General features: G+C 38.7%; 2 protein-coding genes across 2 annotated transcripts in view; one reads left to right on the top strand and one right to left on the bottom strand.

Annotated features, from left to right (window-relative positions):
* The window catches only part of TBC1D4 (TBC1 domain family member 4), a 237,955-nt gene extending 231,605 nt beyond the window's left edge, over positions 1–6,350 (bottom strand). The window contains exon 1 of the mRNA XM_061171195.1: positions 6,299–6,350. The gene's annotated coding sequence lies outside the window, so the exon portion shown is untranslated. The remainder of the gene's footprint in view (positions 1–6,298) is intronic.
* UCHL3 (ubiquitin C-terminal hydrolase L3) overlaps positions 1–19,905 on the top strand; it is a 103,475-nt gene that overhangs the window by 18,696 nt on the left and 64,874 nt on the right. The gene's annotated exons all lie outside the window — the stretch shown is intronic.

Below are 19,905 nucleotides of genomic sequence, written 5' to 3'. Positions count from 1 at the left end.
AGCATTGCATGAAACTGTTACCTGTTAGAATGTTTGTTGTAAGAATTGACTCTACACACCTATGCTGTAATATGTCCCCAATCAGCAGGAAATAGATTGCTAATAAGGATTCATTAACACATTTATTTTGGCTTTCTCCTTATAGACCTATTTAAACAAGATAATCTTTTTGATTGCAACAACTTCATGTCTAAACACAATGTCAAAGCATTTTTCTTACATGATATGGATGATAATTTCAGTCTGAAGAGCTGATGACATCAACCACAGAGCACTGACAATGAGAAGGAAAGATGCCTAGGAAACCCGGAGGAAGGTCAACATTTAAGGGAAATGCAGACCAAAACGTAGCATGCAAAAAGACTGAGAAGGATAAACCAGAGACATAGGAAGAATGTGGTGTCATGTAAACCCAGTGAAAAAAGAAGTGGTCCACATTTTTACATGCTGCATACAGATCAAATAAGGGGAAGACTGAAATGGTTCCATTCCAGTTTTAGCCACATGCTCGTTACTGGTGACCACAGAGAACATACTTTTAGTAAGAGCAGAAGTAGAATGAACGAGAGATGCAGACATTAAAATGCTAAATATAGGCAACGTTTTAGAGATGCTTGGCTCTAAAGAGAAGAATAAAGACTAGTAGCTGAAGGAGGGAGTGGGGGACGGGGGGGCTGTTTTTCAGTTTGGTTCCATTTAGTTGGTTTTTAACTGGTAGAGAGTATTGAGCTATTGGGAAGAAATGAATGGAGTGAGAGAAGCTGAATCTACAAAAGAGAAAACAGTTAATCAACGAATGGACCATGGCATCTGTTACAAAGTAGATGCTCAGTAAGTCTTTGCCAAATAAATGACTGAATTCCTTTATAAGAAATAAGGTATTTAATCCAAAAACCAAGTGAAGAAATTGTCTGTAGACAGGAGGCACAATATCTCTTCCAACAAAAAGGCAAAAAATGAGGCCATGAGTGTGGATGCAGTTCATTTGGTACATGTGGTGTCAAGAATTTGAGAAAGTTCCATTAGATGATTTCTATTTTCTCTGTGAAATGAAGATGAGATCATCTGAGAAAAATAAAATAAAATCTGAGGAGTGGTAGATTGGAAGGACTGAGAAGAATGAAAAAGGTTTATGAATAGTCTCTTGTGTTCTGAAAGGATGCTTCAGAGAGAAGCTCCTTTAAGCAGCTGCCAGCCTCTGCAGTATGCGTGGTGGCTCGTGAAAGAGGTTGCCCAGCGTATATACTCCCTGTACAGGGCCTCAGGGCTGAATCAGGTGAACTCACCATCATCTGGCACCTTTCCCTGTTCCTCTCTCACTTGAAACTCTTAGCCACAGTCTTCAATATTTTTTCTCTCCTTTGTTTTCCTGGCATTGTTCCACCAGATTTGGTAGAGAGCTCCCTGGGAGTCCATGACCTTGGACAATTCTGCCTCCTAACCAGGACAATGTTCCACGGTTCCACTTGAGGACACTTTTTGTAGCTCATTACAATTCTGAGACCTGCCTAGCCAGATACTGACCCTATCACCAAGGCACCCGCTAACCTTCAAAGGAGCAAACTGGGTGTAAGGTCAAAGAAGGGGGCTAAGCCTACTTCATTGTCTATCCAGTCTCTTCACACAGAGCTTGAGTCATCTTTGCCCTCAAGCCCCTGCTCTGGGCTGCTTAAGTCCTAAGGGCTTCAGTCCCTCTACTCACCCAAGTACCTGATGGTGGAAAGGACCTCTCCCTTTGAGAGGAGATCCTGCTTGAAATCTACCTCAATATGACCTTAGCCCATGGCCTCAACAAGGAAACTCTATTAGGTTATAACACAGAAAGCCTGTAAGTTATAACTTATAGTTATAGTTATAACTTATAGTTAGCCTATCTAAAGTTATAACACGCCCCCCCAAAGAGAAAATAGTCATAAGATAGGCAGCTTTGTTACAACTATCAGAAGAACTCCCAAATCTGTATAAGGATAAATAGTACGATATTCTGTTCAACACAAAAGTTGAAGAGAAAAATGAATAAACTACATGTCCATTGTAGTCATTACCTAACCAATAAATGATGTGTATATAAAGTATTTTAGACAAACTCTCGGGAATTTTAAGTCAGTTCTCAACAAAATTTTAGAGGATGCAACACAAATTCTTGAATAACATATGTAGCTTCGTAGAAAACTTTGCCAAATAATTGATTATCTAGTATTGAGATTATGTAAGAGAAAACACTGAAAAAGGTGGCCTAGGGAATTTATTTTCAGCAAATGTGGAGGGAGAAGGTGAGAGAAACAAAAGTGATGGCTGAGAAATTAAAAGCACTCTGAGAAGCAGTGGGACCATCTCTGGATTATATAGTTGCTAAATTTTCTCTTCACTTTGCTCTAATGTATATGAAAAAAGTTATTTAGACCAGGTAGTATTTTTTATGGTTATGGCTATAACTCTAGAGGAGAATTATTCATCTGTTTTGGATCATTAAACTCAATATGTGCATTTGATTAAAATTCCACTCTTCTCTCAACTACCCATTATGATACTCCCTGTTTTAACGTAATTCTCCCTTGTTAAGAGTGATGCATTGCTTTCCTATTTAAAAAAGAAAAGAAAAGGCAGTGAGAGGCAGATCTCTGAAAGAGGCTATTTTTTTCTTGTTACTTTGCAAAAACAGCAGCAGCAGAAGTCCTGGAACAGGGAAGCTAGAAAATCTATCTTTTTGGACCCTCCTCTCTCATAAAAAGTAAAGGGAAACTTATTTTCAGAATAAGTAAGAGAAAAAAATTGGCCAAGTACCATGCAAAATTATTATCATTAAAAGGAGAATAAGAGGCAGAATAAAATCCCCACAAACCATGACAAAAACACTTTGAAAAGACATGGCAACCAAATGTGAAACTATAAAATCTAATATTTCAAAATAAGCTAAAAGAAATTAAGAAAAGTATAGAAGCTATGAAAGAATAACATAAATCAGCATTAGAGAAACTCAAAAATAGCAAAACCAGAAGCTGGGGTTATAAAGCAAGGAAGCTGAGACCTTTGTTGAGTTTCTCTCTGCCATTTCTTTTCATCTGGCCCTTCAAACATCAACTTGAGCCCGTTATACTCTAGGCTAGCTCTGCCTTTGCCATGAGCCTCTGCAGTGCTGACATGCAATAGCACATTAAGCACATGGTAGCTTTCATTGAACAAAAGCCAGTGAGAAAGCAGAAGAAATAGAGGCAAAAGCAAAGAAAAGGTAAAAGGTTGAGAAAAGTTATCTTGTGCAAACAAAGACTGAAAATTAGAAATTATTATGAAAAGAAAGAAATGCAGTTTGCGCAGCAAAAGGAAATGTCCACCATGACAAATCAAAGCAAGTTCAAAAGTCCTATGAGCCGAGAAATGACCACATTACAGACCTAAGTAAAGCAAAATACACTTAGCAAGGTGGTAAAAGTACAACCAGGCACCGAGTGAGGCTGTAAGCACTGGTCCTCCAGGGTTTGTACTTGCTACTATAGCCCCTAACGACTCTTCCTTACAGAAATCGAGACTCCCTGCTGGTGGAGGTTGAAGTGCAAAAAGAAATCCTTATATATAAAACTGCCACCAAAAAATGATGCTGATGTCTAAATTGATCAAGGGGCCTACCTGTCTTAGTAAATAGCTGGCCATTTTGAAATCCGTGATGGAGATCACAAAATAAAGGTTTCCAACACCCCAAAAAGCCAGCTGGATCTCACAGTTCAAGAAGGATGCCAAAGTGCAGTGAACCTTGTTTGGTGTGATACCAACAGAAAGTTTTTGGATTAAGCCTTTTTTTTTTTTTTTTTAATTTATTTTTGGCTCTGTTGGGTCTTCATTGTTGCGCAAGAGCTTTCTCTAGTCGTGGCGAGCGGGGGCTACTCTTCGTTGCGGTGGGCAGGCTTCGCGTTGTGGTGGCTTCTCTTGTTGCTCTAGGTGCGTGGGCTTCAGTAGTTGCAGCACATGGGCTCAGTAGTTGTGGCTCACAGGCTCAGTAGTTGTGGCGCACAGGCCTAGTTGCTCCGTGGCATGTGGGATCTTCCTGGACCAGGGCTCGAACTTGCGTCCCCTGCACTGTCAGGCGGATTCTTAACCACTGTGCCACCAGGGAAGTCCTGAATTAAGCCTTTGAGAGGTGGAGCTTACTCCACTGCTATACGACTACAATATGAAAGCATCTGATATTTGAAAAAACAAGATTTTCTATGTTACCTCCTCTTTGATGTTCTGATATTGTTCTATATTTATCAATGGAATGCCTCTTCTGTAGCTCTTGCCTTTGTTCTAATCATTAAGATCAGGAGAAAACTCACTTGAACAAACAGGAACATGACACTAATTCTAGAAGTTATTATACCATCTTCGGTGGTTTTGAGCATGAGGTAGAGGAGATCTGACAATCGTTGTATGACTTTCAGCCAGTCTTCTGCTCTCTCTCTAGTTTAGAGAGTTTTAAGTATCTTGAAGTCTCCGCTCTTTGGAGTTAACATGCCCGTGGCAAGCATTCATTGCAGCAGTGGGTACTTCACCATTTGGGCTTGGAGTTTTCCTCGTATATAAATGTGCTTTATTTAGTGATATGAAAAGCTTATGTAGAGAAAAAAATGAGAGAACTCAGGAAATAATTTAAAAATTTTTAAGGAAGCATATATAAGAAGAAACACAAGAACAAATAAAAACAACAAATAATGACAGAAATAGAAGATTAAAAGGAAGAAAATGTTAAAATTCAAAAAGAAATGAAGAAAGAGGTGAAAAGGATTTGAGAGAAAGTGACAGGTATAGAAAACAGTCAGAGAAGTTCCTACAGATGCATTTCAGAAGTGCCCAAAGAAGAGAACCAAATCAATGGAACAGAACAAATATTAAAAGCCTATAATCCAACAAAATTTTCCTGAAGTAAAAAAAAAAAACAAAAACTTGAACATACATCTTGAAAAGCACTCCATGTACCTGGAAAAACTAACCCAAAATGACCAACATCAAGACTTATTTTAGTAAAACTAATGAATTTTAAAGAAAAACTTTAAGTATTCGTTTTATATCTAGACCAAAACACACAAATCATTTATAAGGGAAGTGATATCAAATTGTCATCAGACCTTTTTATAGCAACCCTTTATGATTGAAGACAATGGAGTAACATACGCAAAACACTCAAGGCAAGAAAATGTGAGCTCAGGGTTTTATATCCATGCAAACTGACATTTAAGTATAAGGAACATACAGAAACTGTTGTGAACATTCAAGATGTACAGAATCTCAGGCATGTACTCGTTCATGTAAGAATTCAAACTCCATCTTAAAGGGGGTAGTTACTACTCAGCTGCAGTCAATTATTGGCACTGGAGAATGTACATGTAGTATTTTGGGGTCTTCCAGTTTTTCAAAAAGGCTCTCAAATTAAAAGAAAAACTTTGTGGAAACCAAAAGATCATTTCTGATGAACAATTAGATATGTGACTTTTAAACTGAGGCTAAAGAAAACCACTTATTTATTTATTTATGCATCCATTTATTCATTCAATATTCAGTTTTATTATTTGAAGTTTTAACAACTAGCACATAATTTACAATAAAATATTTTAAAAAGATGATCACTTGATTTTATTATTTTACAACTTTATTCATGTTTCACATATACTAGAGTATAATTCCTGTCTTCAGATGTACACCATGACTTGGGAGAGTTTTAATGTTTAGATTATTTATTCTCTTCACCTTACATATCCCTCAGTCTTCTTGTCAATTTCTTTTAAAATGTTTTAGTCAAGTTAGTTTTTCCTAATGATTTGCATGTAAAACTACTTTTAGAAATTTGTTGGAGTCAAACAAGCTTCTTTTACTGCCTATTATGGAACAAACTGCTTACCAATTCATGTATCACAAATCAAAGTAAAAAAAGCACATTATCTGGCTCAAAGTATACTTTAATTATGGCAGTGTGTATGACTGAGGCCAGCTGTATGATAAAAATTGCTCTATGATGTATCTTGGTCTCCCATCTTGGAGTAAGAGCAAATATATTTGTAAACTAAAGATACTAATATCTTTTGACTTTTTAATAAAACATGGTAAATTCTCAGGATATAAAAAATAATTTATATGGAAATTTTCACACAAATAAAAAAGACAGTGGTATAACAAACCCAAATATACACATCACCCAACTCCAACAATTATTAATAAATAGCTAATCTTTCCCCGATCAATATCTAAATGTTTATGGGTAGGAACAAACGCCTCAGCTGATTTGTAGTCACCCTATAGTACTGAAAACCACTGCCACAAAAAAACTTACCTCCTCAAGGGCATGATCAATTTCATTCACCTCAGTATCCTTGGCTCTTGGTATATGTGCTACAGAGGAGACACCAAGTATATAAATGATGAATGGTTAGATGTCTATACTAGAAAGCAAGGGGTTTTTCACGCCCAACTATGAGTGGTGTTTTTAGCAAGAAATAAAAAATACTGTCTTTCCTCATCCCCCAGACTAAGCTGCTGCTTCTGCAGCATGACGGGGTTTGCACATGTTGGAAGGAGACAGTAAACAGTCTGCTTCTCTAGGGTTTCCCATTTGCCCTGCCATTCCTTTGGAAACTCCTATGGGCCAGAACGTTAATATCTGTCTGAATTCCTCCAACCTGTTGCTTAGTCATCATGGCTTAGAATCTAAAATCTGCCTACACCCTGCGGTTATGTTCTTGATAATAACAGTTCTTTAATAGCACATCTTAAATATTCCTTTGCTCTTTACCTTGGCACAGAAGTGAGAAACACAATGAGATATGTAAGTGCTTTTCTTTAACAAATGTTCTTCATATGCTGAAATAGTAACTAGCCAAAGATTAATAGCTATTTTCTCCTATGGTACTTGGAATTCAAAAGAGCGTAAATCAGGATCAAGTTAATCAAGCTATGCGATGTGTAATATTCAGTATTTCTGTGTGCTATGAAATGGTGGTTAGATCAATAGCTAGCAGATCTGCTTATCAAATACAGGACTAGTAAAATCAGCACAGTCATTGGAGAATGACAGGTGAAATAGTAAAATTCCATTTAAATGATGGCACGTAAGTTTCTTATTCAAATTTGAAAACCTTAATACTTACTTAAACTCTGAAATTCTTCATCAGTATAGTAGAATGTATAGGCTAAATTTATACTAGCATCATTCATTTCATGAGAATTAATATTAATATTAATGAATTAGCACAAAAGCAAGTAGATTACTTCTTTAGGCAATATATAAGAAGCTATTTAGCAAGTTACCTCTATACTTTTTAGATGTGTTTAATTATCCCTGTGCAGAAAAGAGTTAACATAGCACTCCTGACTGCTTATACTTAAAAAGGCCAGCTGACAAGGTTGGCCCTTGGTTGGCATCTGGGAACTTGGATTCCAGGAGTGTTCCCACCATTGACTGATATGAGTGGCTCACTGTGCCTAAATTGTTTGTACAAACAATGTAGTTATGAAACCCTCTGCATTCCTTCTGGGAGTCTGAAATTCGGGTACATGCCAGGCAGGGGTGCCTATATGATAAGCTCCCAATAAAAAATCTGGGTATTGAGTCTCTAATGAGCTTCCTTGGTTGGCAACATTTCACACAATTTGTCACAACTTACTGGGTGAGAGATTAAGCACATCCTACATGACTCCCCTGAGAGAGGAATCTTGGAAGCTTGCATATGTTTACCCCAGATTTAGCCCCATGTGCCTTTCCTCTTTGCTGCTTATACTTTGTATCCTTTCACTGTAATTAACTATAGCCATCAGTATGACTATATGCTGAGTCTTCTGAGTGCTCCTAATGAATTACCAAAACTGAGGGTGGTCTCGAGTACCCCCAACACAATCCCCTAATCTACTTTTAAAAGAATCACTTGATTTGAGGATTAGTAATGTGCACCTCAACATAAGATATAGCTTCTAAATGCATTACTAATGAAAACTTAAGGATTTCCTAAGCATTGTAAATCAAGAAATCTATACAATTGATTGTAATTATACCTTGTTCTGATTCTGGTTACAATGGTGTAGTCAACCTTACAGACCATTAATAAGGAATTCTCTTCTAGTTGTTGTCATGATGTTGCCCAAGATCACATCTGACCCATTGTAGAGTACCCTCTGTATCAGACAGGACCCATAGACAAAATTCAGATCTCTTTTAACTAAATTAGGTGTATCTTGAACTATATGTTTTACTTTTGTCTTACCATGCCTCTCATGAGTGGTTGGGGGTTGTTTTTCTGGTTTGTTTTGGTTTTTTTTAACTTTAGAAAACTAATAGTTATTTGCAACCCAATCTAAACCATTGTACAGGATAGTATTCTATGCGTATGTTTCTCTGCACTGAACTTGGCTATACTATTTTCCTACTCTTATTTTAATGTGTCCTAACTTCCCCAGTGTTTTTCTAACTCTCTTATTGCAGGTATTATTGCCAGACATTTCAAAAGTTTTCAGGTAAGCCATAAGGGAAGGAAGAAAAGGATTGAATATGTAACATGTCTAAAGAAAGAAGAGGGAAAAAAAAAGGGCAAGCAGTTAATACTGGAAAATGAAAATTAGTCAATTTATCACTAAGCACTAGACGGACCGGCTGTCAGATGTACTTTGGCCTCCTGGACAGATACACCTTATCCATGAAGGTGGGCGCATTGGGCTTGCATAATTCCCCTTCCTCTGATTTCAAGTTCATTGAGCGCCCTTCTGATTTGCATTTCTCAAGGAGTGTTAGTATGTTTTCAGGGTCTACTATGTTTTACATATGGTGTTCAGTTTTCACAGCAACCCCAGGAGTTGTTATCCCTGTTTTACAGCTGAGGAAATAGCTGGTCACTTCTGCCTGGGGTTGCCCCTCTGGCTTTCAAATATCCACAGGCACTTTTATTCCCACACACAGAAAACACTACACATTTGTTCTGAGCATGTAATGTTTAGACTATGCAATGAACTTGGGGGTACAGATATCTCTTTGAATGAATTAATAGAAATGTATAAAACTGCTCACATCACTTATTTGTTAAATGTTTCATTTGGAACAAGAAAGTGGTACCTGCAGTCAGTTGAAAGTTCCACTGTAAAAAAAGTTTGTCTTAAAATTTTTATTACCTACCTCCAGCACTTCAGGATTTTAAAAACATTTCTTTTTCATTACTTATTTAGTTCAATATAAAACTTTAAATCAGTGTATACTGAACAATCAATCAACCTGTACTGTTAAGCACTGTAATACTACTAAAGTTTGTTTGTTGCATCAAAAATGACCACGAGATAGGTAATACACAACGATGTTTTTATATTTGGGAGATTCTTAAAGAATTTATATTATCAAATAAAAGTGGTATTTTGTTTCATTTCAAATATTATGTTAGTCTCTAATTTTAAGAGAGCCAGCAATTTTAATTGTAAAATAGTAATTCTGCCACTTACTGCCCATAAAACAACAAATAAGACAGAAAACTGACAAATTTCAAAAATCTTCATCAAAGTGCAGGATCTCCATTTGATGCACAGTTGTCTCGATCATATCCAAATACAGATCCATGTTGGAACCAAAAGTCAACATATCTGCCCACCCCCTACACACCCAACACACATTGGTGGAGCAGAGAGAGGAGAACACAAGGAAGAATTCCATCTCACTTACTTACATATTTATTTAATTACTGGAAAGAGACGAATGGGAGACACGGCTGTCACTGGTCCACAGCAGTGATGAAATCCTGCCAGGAAGGCACGAAGACCTCCTGCCCAAGGTCACATAACTAACTCAATTTGTTCAGTCTTCAAAATGGATAATAGGGGGACTTCCCTGGTGGTCCAGTGGCTAAGACTCTGCACTCCCAATGCAGGGGGCCCGGGTTCAATCGCTGGTCAGGGAACTAGATCCCACATGCTGCAACTAAGAGTTTGCATGCCACAACTAAAGACCCCGTGTGCCACAACTAAAGATCCCGTGTGCCACAACTAAGACCTGGCACGGCCAAATAAATATTTTTTTTAATGGATAAAAAATTCTCGGGCTTCCCTGGTGGCGCAGTGGTTGAGAGTCTGCCTGCTAATGCAGGGGACACGGGTTCGAGCCCTGGTCTGGGAGGATCCCACATGCCGCAGAGCACTTGGGCCCGTGAGCCACAGCTACTGAGCCTGCGCGTCTGGAGCCTGTGCTCCGCAACAAGAGAGGCCACAATGGTGAGAGGCCCGTGCACCGCGATGAAGAGTGGCCCCCGCTTGCCGCAGCTGGGGGAAGCCCTAGCACAGAAACGAAGACCCAACATAGCAATCAATCAATCAATCTTTAAAAAAAAAAAAAAAAAATTCTTCACTCTACCACATTGTGTAATAGGCTGACCCGCTGATTTTTATTATTAGTTATTAGATATCTGACTCCCCCAATAGATTATAAGCCCTGTGAAAATTGTCTATTCACCACTATATGCCAAGTGATTAGCAAAGTGTCTGACACTTCAGAGATGTTCAATAAATATTTGTTGAATGAATGAACAATATAACTACTATAGACTACTTAGCCATTATATTTTCAGTGTAAATTAATAAATAAATATTTTGAGTTATATACCCATCTTCACTGAATTTGGTCAGCATGAAGCATTCCTCCTGAGGCAAGATCATTGGACGGATTGAGTTTCTTGAGATGTTGGACTAGTAGACCCAACTACATCATCTAGCAAAATGCTATGTATCATAGGTTTACTGCTTGTTTGTTTGTTTGTTATTACTTCAGAAGCACAGACGAATACTGGATTAATCATTTAATTGTAGTTCTTGGTTTGTGGCACACTTTCATCATTGGTCTAAACCTAGCTCTTTTATTTTAATGTATTTTATGTGTTTATTTAATGATATAATAAACACCATGAACTTATTTCCCAACATGAATAATTGGACGTTACCAGTAATTTACATCTACTGTGGGTTCCTCTTCTATCCTGCCTCTAACTTCTCCCTGTCTTGAAACCTAGAGGTAACCAATCACCTTGGTTTTGCTTTTATTCCCTTTATTTATCTTTATGTTTTTACATACATATATTCAGTATTATGTTACTAAGATTAATTTATGATGTTGTGTATACTTTTTGCTCATTAATTTTCTCTCAGTACAATATTCCATTGTGAAAACATACCACTCTTTATTTATCAGTTCTCTTGTCCACAGTCATATGGGCTGTTGCCAGATGAGGGCAACTTCTGGATCGTGCCTTTAAAGCATCCCTTCTAGTGGAATTTGTGTGTGAAGCCAGGAGTTGGTACAACCACTCTAAACTCGTTGAAGAAGCTGTACAGTAAGAACAGTAGAGTTATAAGATAGAAGTGTAGGTCCTTGCTGTCTTCAACCAGAACAAACAGCTCGGACATGATAAATAATTTTGTCTAATTTAAGCCATCGTCATTTTGGGATTACTACCACAGCAGCTGATAACCTAACACATAATTTGCACCTAAAAGTGAGATGCTACTGGAATAAAACGTGTAACAGGAGGCACTGGCAGTCAGGCAACAGGTGGTGAGGTTACTGTGGACGGGAACGGTGGTGACTCATGCTACGGCAAAACATCTGATAAAACTATCACCATATGATACTTAAGTTGCAGACCACGTGCTTATAGAGCCTATAGCTCTAAGGCAGTGTTTCTTAACATAGGTCCTCTTGGCATTTGGGGTAGAATAACTATTTGTTGGTCAAGAATACCCTAGGCATTGTAGGATGTACAGCTCCCCACCCATAAAATGCCAGCAGTATGAACTGAAAATGATTCAGTGATCTTATATACTAGCCCCAGGCAATATAACAATCAAGAACTTCCTCATACATTCTCTCATGCCCCTTATAGGAGCTGGACTGCCCCCAGGTAAGAACCACTGCACTAGAGGAACTAACTAGAAAAAATGGTAGAACACTGAGATGTGTTGGCTCCTTCTTGCCACTTTTGGCAAAATTCTGCGAGAGAGAGCAGCTCAGGCTAGGTTTACATGCAGAGATGGAGGGAACTTCCCTTTGGAAGAGAGGTTCTGGTTGTGGCTGGATGCAGAAGGGTGGGACTTTGGGATTGTCTTCCCTTGGGAAGGATAAACATGTTCTGCAAGTGGAAGGAAGGATGCCTGTAGTTGGTAGACAAGGAGGAAGACTAGCAATGATGGCTGGCTTTCCTTAGAATCCCTTTTCTCCCTGTAGCATAGCAACAGAACTTTTAACTGGGCACACAGCTACCCTGCTAGACATTTTCTAGTCTCCTTGGCAGTTAGAAGTGGCTACATGAATAGGTTCTTCCAATGGGATGTGAGTAGAATGAGGTGTGTAACACTCAGGACGTGAGTTTATACGGAGAAGTATGCCCTTCCGTCTCCCTCCCTCTCTTCTGCTGGCTGGTATGTAGGCATGATGATAGAAACTGGAGCAGCCATGTTTTTCACAAGATGGAAGCCATGCGTTGAGAATGGCTGGTCAACTATACAGAAGGGGCCTGGAGCCCTTGATGACTGGAGCCCTCTCTAGCCACCATACCAACTATCTTATTTAGCCCATCTCACCGGGAAGACACATGCACTCTCTTGCATCCATGATCTCATATATATTATCTTGCCCTGTTTGTTAGCTGGTTCAAGTTGTAAACTGAAGTGATAATAACATTAGCTGAGTTCAGGTCATCATTTTCACCAATTCTAAAACATGAGCTGGACTTTGTGGTCTGACCTATCTCAGCAGCAGAACTCTTTCTTTCAGATTTCTAAATTTCCCCCCAGTTTTACTGAGATATAATTGGTATATAACATTGTATTAATTTAATGTGCACAACATAATGATTTGATGTATGTACATATTGGGGGATGATCACCCCAATAAGTTTACATCCATCACCTCACATAGTTACATTTTTTTTCTTGTGGTGAGAACTTTTAAGATCTACTCTCTTAGCAACTTTCAAATACATAGTACAATATTGTTAACTATAGTCACCATGTTGTGCATCAGACTTCTAAGCGTTTTTTTATTTTAATTTTTAATTTTTAAAGTTTTTTTTCTTCCTGTTTTATTGAGCTATAACTGACATACAGTACTATATAAGTTTAAGTGTACAGCATAACGATTTGACGTACAAATATCATGAAAGACTTCTAAGTTTTAATGATCTCAAAATCTACAATACATAACCTATCTAGCACCCAGACCTTGGTTTCTAGTACCATTGTCTAATAAAAAGAATGAGGGTTCTTTGTGAGAAATGACTGATTCAAATACACAAGGTGAGCCTGGAGCATCCTGTAGTGATAAGTGTCAGAAAGTAGTGCTCAAAAAAACTTTTTTAAAGTTGGCGGGGGTGTGTCAAAGGGGCACAGGAGCCAAATGAAAGAGTTCCCAATAGTCAAAGTTGGAATGACTTGAGGAAAAAATGTATTCAGTTGTAACCCCACGTATAAAATAAATATCCATGAGTTTGTACTGTTATAGAGAAATGACTGAGTACATTAATAATGGGGAGAAGAGACGAATCTCTCTCCCAGAAGAATTCCAAATAAAATATGTAGATACTTCACCATAAAAGAAGGGGAACATAACTCCACATTCCTTAAGTATAGCCTGCAGGTAGTGACTTCCTTCCAAGAGTAAAGTATGTCCAAAAGCAGATGGACAAGTAACTTTACAGTGGAGAAACAATCATTACTTCAGCCCGGTTATCAACATCCACATGAACACTCGTACATCATGTTGCTAGTATGTACCCTTGATATGAAGTGAGGAAAATGCACTTTCTATCTGTGATACCCATAACTCCAGTTCAGAAAAACATCAGACAGATCCCAAATGAGGCACATCCTACAACATACCTGACCAGTTTGAGTAGTCCTCAAAACTGCTAAGGTCAACAGAAATAAGGAAAGTCTGAGAAACTGTCGCAGACAAGAGAAGCTTAAGGAGACATGATGACTAAATGTAATATCATGTCCTAGATGGGATCCTGGAACAGAAAAATATATTAGGTATAAACCGAGGAAACCTAATGTATCAATAGTGGTTCATCAATTATAACAAATGTACCATAAGATGTTAATAGAGGAAATGGTGTGGGGTATATGGGAACTTTCTGTACTATCTTCGCAATTTTTCTATAAATCTAAAACTTGAAAGAAACAAAGTTTATTTTTTAAAATCTAAAGTACAAAATAAATTTTTTAAATTATTTGAAAAAAATTATTTGAAAAGATAATTCTGCTTAAGTACTTTTAAAAACGAAGCACCAGCATGATGGAAATTTCAACGCCTTTAATTTAATGTGACTATCTTGCCTTCTTTCCACATAAATCTGATATGTATGTTAACCTGTCTTGGTAGCAGAATATCTGAAAATATTTGGGTTTTGCTCGATGAGCTTGGGGATAATCTATTTCTTTTTGGAAACTAAATGCTCATTAATATATTTTCCAACTTGAGAATCAAGTATTTTCCAAAAGTTTACATTTAAGTCAAGTGTTTGAAACTTGAAACACATTTTCCCACAGAAATGTTGTTACAAACAGTGGTTAATTCCCAGGCCAGCCAGGTGAAGCTCATTAAACTCATAATAAGCAAAATAGACATCTTCAGTGAAAATAGTGTAAAACTATATTATGAAAAAAACTTGCCTTTCAAATTCAAAAGATAAATTTAAACATGCAATTTAAATTTATTCTAATCAAATCCATCACCCAGTGTTTGAGCCAAGGGCTTTCTTTGGGCCTCTTTGCAACACTGCAAATGAGGAGGGGGAGGAAAATGGAGGGTGTTAAACTGGGGTGAGTGGGAGATGGAAAGACCATAAGCACAGTCTGGGAAGGCAAGTGTGCAGTTTTGACCCAGATTGGGTGGGCAGGTTTCTACTTTGATTTCTGGGGATACAATGAAGTTGGTACCCCAAAGGACTTGAGAAAGGGATAGAAAGGGGACTTTGCCTTCTCCTAATCCTAAATCTTTAATGTGCTACTATGCAGAGGGTGGGTAATAGAGTAGTCTATGGGCAGCTGGTAAGGATGAATGACCAGTCGGCTGACTCTTCAAGCTGGTGGGACCTGAGTACATGGGTGGACAGCAGTAGGCAGTGGACCCGGGCTCCTCACAACAGTATGCTACCGAGCAGAGGACCAAGAAAGAAAGTGGATTCACGTAGGAGATCTGCAGAAATGCTGACAGGGTGTGAAGAGGACTTAAATTCCCAACAGGGAGGCTCAGGAGAGGAAACAAAGGTAAGCGGAAGAAATGAAGTTTCTTGCAGTGATACCAGCCAAAATATCAGACCCAGCTGCGGTGGTGATTTCTATAGCACAGCAAGGCCTACGTTTGATGTATTTCAGGTTTGTCTATCCTGATTTGGAGACACACTATACCATTTGTTAAAATAAGGATACATTGTACCACAAAAAGAACTATAAGAACTTTTCAGAAGCATAATTAAAAAGCAAACATTTTTATCAAGTATTTCTTAAAAACAATGATACATATTTTTTTATAATGCATTATGGATTTAAAAAAATTTTTTTAACTGCTCTTCCTCTCCCTCTCCAGATACCCTCTCCATCAATGCTTACAGCATGGTAAACATCTCTCCTTAATTTTCCTCATTTTCCATTAAGAATTCAAATATATATTGAGTGCATTTTACAGTTTTATGAAACAACAATATGTGTTGATAATAGCAAATGTATTGTTAATACATATTGATAACGGCAGGTATATGATATGCTGTAACATAGATATGATGAATTTATTCAACCATTTCTTTATTGACAGTCACTGCTCCCTTTATTTTACTTTTCACCACTTGGGGAAATGCTACAATAAAAATCTTCATACAAATATCTTGTGTTATTCAAGTTTATGCTCACTTGCTGTTGTAACGAACACTCTAAAAATCTCACCAGCTTACCACAACAAGAGTTTGTTTCTAGCTCACATCACTGTCTGGTGCAAGTCAGGCTGTTACTACGAGTTTGCCTCCAATCGTGATTCAGGGGCTCCATCTTATGGTTTCCCTATCTCAGATCTCTTCGTTTCCAGCAGTCAACACGGGAGAGAGCTTGGAAGACAAGGAAAGGTTTATGACAAAGACTGGATGTATGTTAGGACACTTCTGCCCAGATTCCACTGGCTACAACCCAATCATGAGGTCCCAACCTAATTGCAAGGGAGGCTGGGAAATGCAGTCTTCCTGTGTGCCCTAACAGGAACTGGATGAACATTTAGTCAATTTTGCAAATATTTTTATATACAGTAAGTCCCCTACATATGAACGAGTTCCGTTCCAAGAGCGCATTCGTTAAGTCCAATTAGTTTGTAAGTCCAACAAAGTTAGCCTAGGTACCCAACTAACACAATCGGGTATATAGTACTGTACTGTAATAGGTTTATAATACTTTTCAGACAAATAACATAAAAAACAAACACAAAAAAATAAAACATTTTTAATCTTACAGTACAGTACCTTGAAAAGTACAGTAGTACAGTACAACAGCTGGCATACAGGGGCTGGAATCGAGTGAACAGGCAAGAAGAGTTACTGACTGGAGGAGGGAGAGGAGGTGGGAGATGGTAGAGCTGAAGGATCGTCAGCAATAGGAGACAGAGAGCAAGCTGCAATTTCATTCACGCCTGACGTGGATGGCACAGGTTCTGGTTCCGTGATGGATTCAATTCTATCTACCTTCTTCCTTCTGGACATCCTGGGCTTTAAATAAAGATACTGTACTACTGTACCCTATACAGTACTGTAAAGTACACAAAAGCACAACCACTTGCTGAGGATGTACGCACGTGACAATGTACACCAGACACGTGAACTAACTTATGTGATTGGACACGCGAACGCACGTTCGCATCTTTGAAAGTTCGCAACTTGAAGGTTCACATGTAGGGGCCTTACTGTATGGTGGCTTTACTCCAAAGGATATATTTCTGGACTGAAATTTCTGGGCTGTGAAATTCTATATAATGTGTGTATGTCTATCACTTCGCAAAAAAGGCCATGATAACTCCTATTTCTGTCAGCAGAGTAGGAATATTCAGCACCTTTCTTGCTTTTCTAAATCTCCCTTCCAAAGGTACTAAAAGACTAGAAACTCCATTGACCAGATTCCTGTGTCAACAGGGTCCTGGTTTAACTTCCACCAATGAGAGGCACTCTCACTGAAACTAGAAAAGGTGAAGAAAGCAAGCAACCTTTATTTCATTCTAACATGTTGACACTTGGTAGAAATGGCCTGTATAGTTGCTTCCAGGTGACATCCTGCATTCTGCAGAGATTACTGGCAGGGGCTTTCCCTGAAATTCCTGCACTACCGGATTTTCTAAAAGCCAGCAATGATTTCTCCTGACTTGTTCACTCAGTCTTTCTAACAGTTTAGTGAACATCTCATTTCTTGTATAAAATCTCTTCCTACTTGAAATATTTAAAGCAATTTGTTTCCAGACTAAGTACTAACTTATACATCAACCTAGCATTTGTCTTTTATCTTTGTTTATGACCCATTTTTTCCCACATATAATTTTTTAATTCTTATATTTCAAATATATTTATGTTTCATGTTATGGCTGTGGTGTTGCTGCTTCCCAAGCCTTAGTTAACATAAATATTCTATAAAACGTCTAATTTCTATCTTTTATAGTTAAATCATTAATTCATCTGGAGTTTACTTTTGCATGTGTTGTGACTGCTAGTATCATTTATTAAATTAATCCTGTTTTCTCACCCAACTGAAATATCATCTTTGTCCCAAATATCTTGATCTATTTCTAGGCCACCTAGTCTATTCCAGTGATCTGTTTATTTTCCTGAGCAATGCCATACAGTGTTGATTGCTGTGGTTTTATAAAATATTTTAACAACTGTTTTATAAAGCTAAATTCAAAAGAGACCATCTAACACAATAACTTGTGCTACCAGGTTAACTCAGTTGTACATAAACTCAGAATAAAATTTATTTTTCTATGTCTGTGCACATATTTGAACTTTCTACAAATATTAATAACAGAAACATCTGAATGCTTGGCTAAAATAAGGGAGCAATGACCAATCCTAACCTGATTCCAAATGTTGGAGAAGGAGCAGCCTCACTCTTCTGATTGCTTTCATAATAAGTGAATGTTATAAAATTGAATTTGTAAAGTAACATTATCCTAATCAAATACTACTTTTGTCATTCATATATACTTTATATATAAGACTATAAAGGACTCTATCTAAGAATTTGTTTAGAGAGGCGCAGTCAAGATGGCTGTGTGGGAAGACAAAGAGCGTCTCCCCACAACTAGGGCGCCTGCCGGCCGTTGGTGGGGAACTCTGATGCCCAAGAAGACGCGAGGAACCCCAAAGTGAACTGGTAGGATGAAGGGGGACTGAGGCGGGAGGAGAAGTGGAGGCCAGACAGGATCGGCACCCCTGAAGCTGGGGAGATCAGGAGAGGCAGGCAGGAGGGCCCCTCCAGGAGGAACGGGAGAGGAGTGGAGAGGTTGATTGCCCCGCCCACTTGGGCCAGGGGAGCCTGCTGAGCTCCCAGGCTGGTCCCCTGCCCTCCAAGGTACACCCCCCCACAACCGAATTGGTCCTGTGGGCATAGAAGGGAGGCCGGGGAGATCAGGAGAGGCAGGCGGCACGGGCCCTTGCAGGCTGGAGGAGCAGGAGAGGAGAGGAGGGCATTTGCCCCGCCTACTCAAGCCCAGGAAGCCTGCTGGGCTCCCAGGTGAGGTCTCCTGCCCTCTGAGATCAGGACTGGGGGGCACGCCTGGGCCCCTTCTGTTCCTTGAGCCTAAGCCCCACCCCCCATAGCCCCCAGGGCCTTTTCCAGCCCTGTGGGTCCTGAGCATTGGCCCCGCCCACCACCCAAAACTCGTCCTTGCTTAGGCCCCACCCTCCACAGCCAAGGCCTCCCCCCCACCTTTTTTCTTTTCTTTTCCCTCCTCCTCTTTTTTTTACTATTGTGGTACTGACGTACCTTCCAGTTGTTGATTCATCTATATTTTTATTTTTATATTCTTCTTAACATATCTGTTAGTTTCCCAGTCTAATTTTTTTTTTACTTTGTTACTGTTCTTTTTTTTTTCTTTTTTCCGCCCCATGCACATTGAGGGATCTTGGTTCACGAGCCGGGGGGTTGAGCCAAAGCTCCTGCGGTGGGAGCTCGGAGTCTGAACCACTAGACTAACAGAGAAAGACCCCAGGGAATATTCATCAGAGTGAGGTCTCACAGAGTTCCTCATCTCAGCACCAAGACCCAGCTCTACCCAACAGCCTAAAAATTCCAGTGTTGGAAGCCTCAGGCCAAACAACCAGTAAGACAGGAACACAATCCCACTCATAAAAAAAAAAAAAAAAAGAGAGACAGCAAAAAAATATGGCACAGATGAAGGAGCAAGGTAAAAACCTACAAGACCAAATAAATGAACAGGAAGTAGGCAACCTACCTGAAAAAGAATTCAGAGTAATGATAGTAAAGATGGTCCAGAATCTTGGAAGTAGAATGGAGGCACAGATTGAGAACATACAAGAAATGTTTAACAAAGATCTAGAAGAACTAAAGAACAAACAAACAGAGATGAACAGCACAATAACTGAAATAAAAATACACTAGAAGGAATCAATAACAGAATAACTGAGGCAGAAGAACAAATAAGTGAGCTGGAAGACAAAATGGTGGAAATAACTGCCAAGGAGCAGAATAAAGAAAAAAGAATGAAAAGAACTGAAGACAATCTCAGAGACCTCTGGGACAACACTAAACGCATCAACATTCGAATTATAGGGGTCCCAGAAGAAGAAGAGAAAAAGAAAGGGTCTAAGAAAATATTTGAAGAGATTATAGTCGAAAACTTCCCTAACATGGGAAAGGAAATAGTCACCCAAGTCCAGG

Source organism: Eubalaena glacialis, chromosome 16 (assembly GCF_028564815.1).
Source record: "Eubalaena glacialis isolate mEubGla1 chromosome 16, mEubGla1.1.hap2.+ XY, whole genome shotgun sequence".
Taxonomy (NCBI): domain Eukaryota; kingdom Metazoa; phylum Chordata; class Mammalia; order Artiodactyla; family Balaenidae; genus Eubalaena; species Eubalaena glacialis.
The sequence above is the reverse complement of the archived record's forward strand: the minus strand, read 5'-3'. Positions and strand labels throughout refer to the sequence as shown.